Source organism: Olea europaea, chromosome 17, assembly GCF_002742605.1.
Source record: "Olea europaea var. sylvestris chromosome 17, O_europaea_v1, whole genome shotgun sequence".
Lineage (NCBI taxonomy): Eukaryota > Viridiplantae > Streptophyta > Magnoliopsida > Lamiales > Oleaceae > Olea > Olea europaea.
This window is the reverse complement of record NC_036253.1, coordinates 6,729,781-6,738,914: the sequence shown is the minus strand read 5'-3', so window position 1 is coordinate 6,738,914 and position 9,134 is coordinate 6,729,781. Positions and strand designations below refer to the sequence as shown.

General features: G+C 34.5%; 1 non-coding gene across 1 annotated transcript; it reads left to right on the top strand.

Annotated features, from left to right (window-relative positions):
- The first annotated feature begins 8,529 nt into the window (after positions 1 to 8,529).
- TRNAT-GGU lies at positions 8,530 to 8,601 on the top strand. Its single transcript has one exon. It is a non-coding gene; the product is annotated as a tRNA-Thr (tRNA).
- Positions 8,602 to 9,134: the final 533 nt, after the last annotated feature.

Sequence of the window (9,134 nt, the reverse complement as noted above, 5' to 3'; positions counted from 1 at the left end):
CATCTTGAACTAGCCATCGCTTAGAAGGTATTGTTAAAAGATCATCAATTCCTAATGAAATGGATGTAGCAGTAGCTTGTGGAAACCCAGAGTCTTTACTTGATCCAGGATGTGTGATGTTTATGCCATTCTGAAGTGATCTATTAATATACTAATAAGTCGTTTCATGGTAGTTCCATCTATCACTTTACTATGAAATACCATATTGGCCCGTTCTGCCATAAGTACCTCCATATTTTGCTGAGTACGATTCGACAATGGGTTTGAGTCAGTGATTGGAAAACTTCATTTTCTCGATCTTGATTCACATAGAAATTCTGAAACTATGGGCCTAGTTGAACTGAAGAAACCCGAATGTCTACTGGTATTATAGAATTCCTCAACTTAGTTTGGTACCATATGAACTGGCCTGAGAAAACCCCTGTACGACTTCTTCGATTTCTCGATAAAGAGAAATATAACCAACAGTGGTTTGGATGTATATAAAAAGAATTTCTTTTTTATACTTCTTACTATTAGATAGTATCCATAAATCTCATAATAAGTCCCTAAAGATTCATAGTAACGTATTGATCTAGTCACCACCGGAGCCACAAAGGACTATCTAAATTGATTACTTTTTGTCGATAAGCTCCAATTGCATCATAGGAATTAGAAAAAATGGGTTTTTTCATATACGTATAGTTATTATTGTTACTTATTTGATTTTGATAGTTTCTGTGACTCCATGGATTAGACCTATTTACACAAATACCTCGACGATCCCCACTCATGAATAAATAGAGTCCAATAAGCATATCTTGAATTGGTATAGAAATGGGATCCCCAATAGCTGGAGACGAAAGATTCATATGAGAAAACATAAGTAAACGGGCCTCCGCTTGAGCCTCTAAAGATAAAGGTACATGAACAGCCATTTGATCCCCATCATAATCTGCATTGAATCCCTTACAAACTAATGGATGTAAACAAATAGCACACCTCTCCACTAAAACGAGCTGGAATGCATGTATGCCTAATCTATGTAGAGTGGGTGCTCTATTCAGCAATACAGGATGCCCCTGCATAACTTCCTGAAGTATTTCCCATACAATCGGTTCTTTTTCCCGAATTTTACTCTTAGCAGCTCCTATGTTCGAAGCAAGATGTTGTCTAATTAGACCACGAATTACACATGTCTAAAGCTCTATTGCTATTTCACGCGGCAATCTACATCGATGTAATAAAAGTGAAAGACCCACGACAATGACGGAACAACCTGAATAATCAACCCATTTTCCCAACAGAGTCTCACGAAATCTTCCCTCTTTACCTTCAATTACATCTGAAAATGACTTGTGAACTTTATTATGACCGTTCCTCATTGGTTGTCCACGGATTCCATTATCAAGAGTGCATCCATGGCTTCTTGTACTAATTTCTCCTGACACATTACTAATTCTCCTAGCGTGGATTTACTTGTTGTTAATAGATCGGTAAGAGTATTGTTTCGATAGATAACTCTTCTATAGAGTTCATTAATATCCGAGCTCATTAGTTTACCCTCATATATCTGAATAATGGGTCTTAACTCAGTGGGAAGAATTGGTAATAAACACAAAACCATCCATTCTGGTTCTATATTTGTTCGAATAAAATGCTTAGCCAATTCCATGCATCTAACTAAAATCCTTTCTTCTTCCAACCTTTTAATCTTTCCATTCATTTCCTGTGGGTCCTTCTTCCCCTAATTCTTTCCATTCTACCAACGAATTATCTAGAAATATTCATAAATCTAGATCGGCTAATTGTTCTCGAATAGCTCCTGCACTAGTAGAAATTTGTCGATTGTGAAATGTATCGAAGCCTTGGGTATTAAAAAATAGCGGAATGCTGTATTTCCAAGATTGAATTTCATATTCGAATAAACCTCGTAATCACAAGAAAGTGGGTTTTTAGTTATGGGCCTAGCAAAAGAAAAATTGGGATAGGATCCTATAGGATCTCCCCCTTTCAAAATCGGATGTAAAAGTTTCCTTTCATCCGGCTCAAGTAGGTACACCAAATAAAGAAAGGAGTTCTCACTTGCAAATTCTAGAAAACCCCAAACCAAAAAGACCTACTCCTCACTCAAGTTCCCAGTGAAGACCAAGCAAGATTTGATTGATTCTGCCTTTTTTTATTTAGATTTTCTTAATTCGTTATTCAATTATAACATAAATGAAATGTGAAATTCTTGAGTAGTCTACTTCCCTTCGAATGATGAATCCCTTAATTCTTAATTTAAGAATTAAAGTGAGTAAAGGAGTACCTTGGAATTCATAAGGGATTTACTTGTCCATGTATTGTTCCATTCAAACTTTTAGGTCCCGACTTCACCTCGATGATTATGTTATGATGCCCTTAAAGCCTATACGTGATGGATAGACTCATGTAACTATAACATATTTGTGCTTGAACATAATTTCTTTCCAAAAGAAAGGTTAATTCCATAAAACAAAAAAGTCTTTTTTTTTTACGAGGTACAAATAGAAATTTTTATTTATTTGTTACGAAATCGACCATAGATCAATTCCCCTTTTGATTTGGGAGTATTGACTATACCCCTAATTCTGAGCTTCATGTTACTCCTGTCAAGTGACATGTCAGGTCCAAGGCATCCAAATTGGATTGACTGGGATGATAGTTTCTCATTCCGAATCTGTAAAATCTGAATTTGGATCAAATCACACATCATAGTATATTAGGCCTTCTAATTCTTTAAGAGATTTATCTAAAAGCTTTGCAATATAACTAGGAAGATGTTTTAAATACCACCCATGGGTTATTGGGCATGCGAGTTTGATGTACCCATTTGATATCTTCGTATGCGAGAATCAACAAATTTGACTCCGCATTGTTCACAAAATTTTGGGTCCTTTTTTTTCATCTTCAATTACTCCATAATTTCGACAAGCACAAATTCCACTTTTTATAGGCCTAAAAATTCTTTAAGAAAATAATCCATCTTTTTTAGGTTTATTGGTTTTGTAATGAAAAGAATAGGGTTTTGTCACCTCTCTAACGATCTCTCCATTAGGCAGGATTTTAGTGGCCCAAGCAATTATTTTTTGAGGAGAAACTAATCCAATTCATAGATATTGATGTTTATACTGATCAATCATCGAAGAAAAATTTTGATTCATTCCGATTAAGCTTCCTTCCTATTAATCTGGAAGTTTTTCTCAGATACAAGGAAATGGTTCAACTCCAGAGCTAAAGATCATAACTCTCGAACGAGCAATCGAAAAGATTCTGGAGCATCCTCAAGATTAGGTATTGTTCCTCCAATGATCGTAGTACCAAGACTTCTTGGCGTGCTCTAATATGATCAGATTTATAAGTATGCATCTATTGTAAAATATGAGCAACACCAAATCCTTCTAGAGCCCAAACCTCCATTTCTCCTACTCGTTGCCCCCTTGTTTTGCCCTTCCTCTAAGGGATTGTTGTGTAACAAGTGCATAATGTCCACTAGAATGTCCATGGATTTTATCATCAACTTGATGAATTAATTTCAAGATATAAGGCTTTCCTATTAAAACGGGTTGTTCAAAAAGATTCCCCGACCTTCCATCAAATATTTTGCTTTTTCCTAGATACTCGGGTTCAAATACCCATGGATTCGTTGTTTGCTCACTGGCTTCATATAATTTAGAAAACACTAGTTTTCTCGAAGCTTCTTGTTCATATCTCTCATCAAAAGGCGCTATTCGATAATATCTGTCTAGCAGACCCCCTGTTAACCTAAGCGAACATTCAAATATCTATCATACATTCATTTGTGAAGGTACTCCTAATGGGTTGAAAACCATATCAACAGGTCTTCCATCTTGCAGATAAGGCATATCTTGTATAGGCAAAATTTTGAAAATGATACCTTTATTTCCATGTCTTCTAGCTACTTTGTCGCCTACTTTAATTTCATATTTCTGTGAAATATATATACGAATCATTTCTGGATTATAACTAGAAGCCCACTTTTCTGGATCCACCTCACATCAATAACTCAGCCCCTACACCTATAGGTAGTTTTAAATAAGTTTCTTTTGAAGTAGATACCTAAATGTCAAGTATAGCTCGTAACAATCTATCTTTAGGGCATACGATGATTCTTTCACCATTTGGGGCGTTAATTTACCTACTAAGATATCACCCATCTCTACCCAAGATCCTAGCATCACAATTCCATTTTTGTCTAAATTGCGGAGTAAATGGGCTTCTAAATTGCGAAGTAAATGGGCTTCTAAATATGGTATTTCATTAATGATCCTTTCAGGGTCTTGTCTTGTCACCTGAATCTGAATCTCATATTTCCGTATATGAAAAGAAGTACAAATATCTTCATATACCAAATGCTCACTAATGAGTACTGTATCTTCAGAATTGTAACCTTCCCATGGCATATAAGCTACTAATACATTTTCCCCAAAGCAATTTTGACACCAACCGTATCAGCACCATTTGCTAAAATTTATCCCTTTTTAATACATTTACCTTGCTAAGCCTAAAGTTTTTGATGCATACAAGTATTTTTGTTGGAACGTTGATATATAACTAATGAAATGCTTAGAGTATCTCCATTACCTGAGAAAAGGTTCTTTTCAGTATCGGCATAAATCATCTTTCCCTCACGTTCGGCTATAGCAAGAGCCCCTGGATCTAGAGCTACTTGTCGTTCTAACCAAGATCCAACAATGGATTTCTCAGGTCGAGAAAGTGAAATTGCTTGACATTGCATATTAGAACTCATTAAAGCCCTGTTCGCATCATTATGTTTGATAAAAGGAATGAGGGAAGCTCCAATAGAAAAATATTGGAATGGAAAAATACTTCGAAGATAAACCTGTTCCCATGCAATAGTCAGGAATTCTTGACGGTATCAAGTTGGAACAGCCTGTTCTTCCTGAATATCCTAATTCAACGCCAAAGAATTTCTTATCGCGACCATATAGTATTCATCTCTACCTGGTGATAAATAAAGCATCCGTACCCCTGTTGATCTTTTAGAAATTTCATAAAATGGGCTTTCAAGAGATCCCCAATGACCAATCCTAGCATGAATTGCTAAGGATCCAATAAGTCCAACATTGATTCCCTCATATGCGTCAATTGGGAAAATACGCCCATAGTGACTAGGATGGATATCTCGTATCCAAAAACTAGCAGTTTGCCCTGTTAGTCCTCCAGGGCGTAAATAACTCAATTTTTGCCCATGAACTATTTATGTCAATGGATTAGTTTGATCCAAAACTTGAGATAAGAGGTGTAAATCAAAAAAAGATTCATAAGTGATTGTTAATGGAGTTGAAGTTATTAAATTCTGAGGAGTCGGTATCAATTTGTGTCGAATTGCTCCACAAATAGTTCCTCGAACCACATTTTCTAAACAAACTAAAGTCAATCTGAATTGATCTTGTAAAAGATCTGCTATAGAATGAATATGTTTATTTTTTAAATGATTCATATCGCCAAGTGTACCCATTCTAAATTTCAATTCAATCAAATGATCAGCGGCTGCCAATATGTCTCGTGATAACAAAAATGTATTGTTCTGGGGTATATCAAGGTCCAGTCTTCAGTTCATATTTCATCGACGAATCCTTCCTAATTCACATCTTTGTTGAAAGAACTTCTTTTGTAATTCCTTACATAAGGATTCAAAAAATACCGGATCCCCACCTACACAAGCAAATTGTTGATAAAACTCCAAAATTGCCTTTTCTTTTGATCCAATTTTTTTTCTCTCCTTATCATTCAGAAAAGACAAAAAAATTTCAAGATAACAAACATTGTCTAGAACTTCTCTTAGATTCAAACCCATGGCTGATGATAGACTAAAATAGATATTTTTTGTTTCCTACTCACACGAGCCCATATCCTTGCTTTTCTATCAATCTCTAATTCTGATCTTCCTCCCAATCTGATATTATGGTGCCGATATAGATCGAAATTCCGTTATGGTGGCTTTGCAATATTTGATTGATCACAATTCTATATATTCCATTTACTATAGAAGTTCCCAGGGAATTCATTAGAGGAATGTTTCCAATAAAAATGGTTTGTTCTTACATTTCCCTACTAGTATTCCAAAATAATCTCCAGATACATATAATTCAAAAGAATATGTGAGTGATTCATACACAGCAACTCTTTCTTTTATTAACGGTTCTACCAATTGATATCTTTCCACAAATAATTGAAATTCTATTTCTTGATCTGTATCTTCAATTTTTGTGAGTGATTCATACAAAGCAAATAAATAGAATTGGGTGCTATGTCAATTCCATACAAATAGGGAATTTGTATACACATATATGAAGAGAATATTGTAGATTGATCTATTAAAATGAAGCCTCTATCTTTATTCTAGAGTAAAACTTTATAGACTAAGAGATAGATGGCATGGTAAGAAAGATTCATCTATTTCTTTCTTATCATACTATCGAATTCATAAAATACTGCCGATTATAGTCTGCCCATTTCATTTAAGACATGAAATTGGAATCCTTTTCATTTTACTTTGTCCATTTTTGATAAGAACTCAGAAGGAAAGTTTTATTCAAATGAATTTGAAAATTGAATTGAATTAATCATTTTGACTGGTTGTTTTTACGTAAATGATAAGTAGAAAAGTGGCAGGAACTAGAATGAAAAGTGCAGTTGTAATAAATGCAAGAATATTTACTTCCATAATCTCATCGATTTTTTTACTACGCAATAACTCGGGACTTGATCCCATAGAGATGATAAATCTTTTGTCTGTAAATTCAATGAATGAATTACCTCTCGACGATCTTGAATCGGAACAATATCATGAATAACAATATCTGAGCTATCAAATCAATTCGTCGTCGAGACTTGAATAGTATAACATAGGAAGTGCTTTTATCCATGCCGAATCCAAACTTGGATTCCTGACCTAATTAATCCAAATGCCTTTATTTATCATTTGATTCCCTTCTTTTTTCTATAACCTACCTTACGTCTTCCTTGTACAATCATCTGATGATACTTCATCAGATTGCCCTTGCACTTCGATTAGTCACATAGATACAAACCCAAACAAACAAGAAAAGCGAAATGAAAAAAAAAAGAGTTAAGTTCTAAACTCCTTGTGATTTTTTGGAAGATGAAGACAAAGAAGTTTGATAAAGATGAGGCCAGTATAAAAGATCTAATATCACTATTTTAGGGTTTGTTATTTCTTCGATGGGACCTTAAAAAATGGAAAAATAGGAAAGAAAAAATCCCCTTTGTTTCGGAAATTAAATTCTGCCCCCTGACATCCTTTCATAGGAAGGGAGAAATTAATTGATGTATTTATTGGATTCGTCGGGACTGACGGGGCTAGAACCCACAGCTTCCGCCTTCACAGGGCGATGTTCTGACCAATTGAACTACAATCCCAAGGAAATAAGGGATCTAGCAGAAAATTTTATTCTTTTTTGATCTTCGAATTTCGTATGGGGTATTTCGAAAGGACAAGGCCGTTATACCATCTCATGGTAGATTGGTGAATTATTGGGCCGAGCTGGATTTGAACCAGTGTCGGCATATTACCAACAATTTACAGTCGATCCCCATTAACCGCTCAGACATCGACCCAGGAAGAATCCACTTTAGGCTTATTGGTAATCCATGATCAACTTCCTTTCATAGTACCCTATCCCTAGGGGAATTCGAATCCCCATTGCCTCCTTGAAAGAGAGATATCCTAAACCACTAGACGATGGGGGCCGACTTGCACAACCGTCCTCATACTATGATCATAGTATGACAGTTTTTTAAAATTGTCAATATAATGGAATGGTATGATTAGAATCGCGGGATCTTTCCATTTTTCAGAATTGTATAGAATTTTTTGATTCGTCATCTATATTTATGAATCGTTCATTAGAATATTAGAATCGCCACACTCAATATAAATAGAGTATAGAAATCTATATTCTTTAGAATAATTTCATTTCTAAAAAAAAGAAATACAAACAACTAAAAATAATATGAGGGATAGGATTTGTTCAGGGAATGATTGGTCCGTCAGAAAATAAAAGGAAGGGTTAATTTCGATTTTTTTCCTTTCATTCATTGTTAAGATGAGATATACTTATCTCTATCTCACACTAAGACGGGAAATTAACAACCAATAAATCTAGTGAGTGGGATCAAGAAGTTATCGAAAATTTTCTCTAAGAATTTAGTTCAGGGGACAAGTAGAATCTCTTCATCACATGAAATATCTCGAAATTTATGTAAAATTGTTAAGTGTACACGTATGTTATGCATCAATCAAGTGAATTTTGTTTTAATGGGGATCAATTCAATAAAAGAAATTAGGGTCGGTCTTGAATTCATTTTATTTTACCCTAGACTTTCTAGGTAAATCCATTTAATTATTCAAGAATTAGCCACTAGCCACTACGAGTCTACTGCATGTACTTATGTATATAATATATGTACATATAGAGATTTTATATACATATTGACTCATTCGGAAATTAAATCAAATGAGCCCTTTTAACTCAATGGTAGAGTAACGCCATGGTAAGGCGTAAGTCATCGGTTCAAATCCGATAAGGGGCTTTGGTTTTTTCATAAAAGTGCAACCGTAGTATTCAGAAAATAGAGATTTTTTTTGTTTGGAATAAAAAAGTAACTAACTGGAAAATACGTTATCATTATACTGAGTTAGAGTATAGTAGTTCAAGTTAGAAAGTTGAACATTTTTTCAGTCAATTCTCATTATTATGAATAATGATAAGCAACCTCTTGAATCACCAAAAATCCCTATTTTACATTATACCAATCAAATCCATTGGAAAGATTCGAAATCAACAAAAGAAAAAGTAAGTGGACCTGACCTATTGAATTATAACTATATTCGCTATTCTGATATTAAAATTCGATAGAGATGAAATTGGAATTGGAACGGTGAACCCCATTTTTTTATTTCATTTCTTTGGACCTCAAAAGAATTTGTCGATATTTCCAATTAAATCTGCTTGTTCCTAGATTTTCTATGGGAATAAATTGTTATTTCCTTCCTCTACAAAGAAACCTTTCTTCCAAGTCACAAGATAAGAGCCATTTCCATTGTCTTTCTTTGATTACAGATC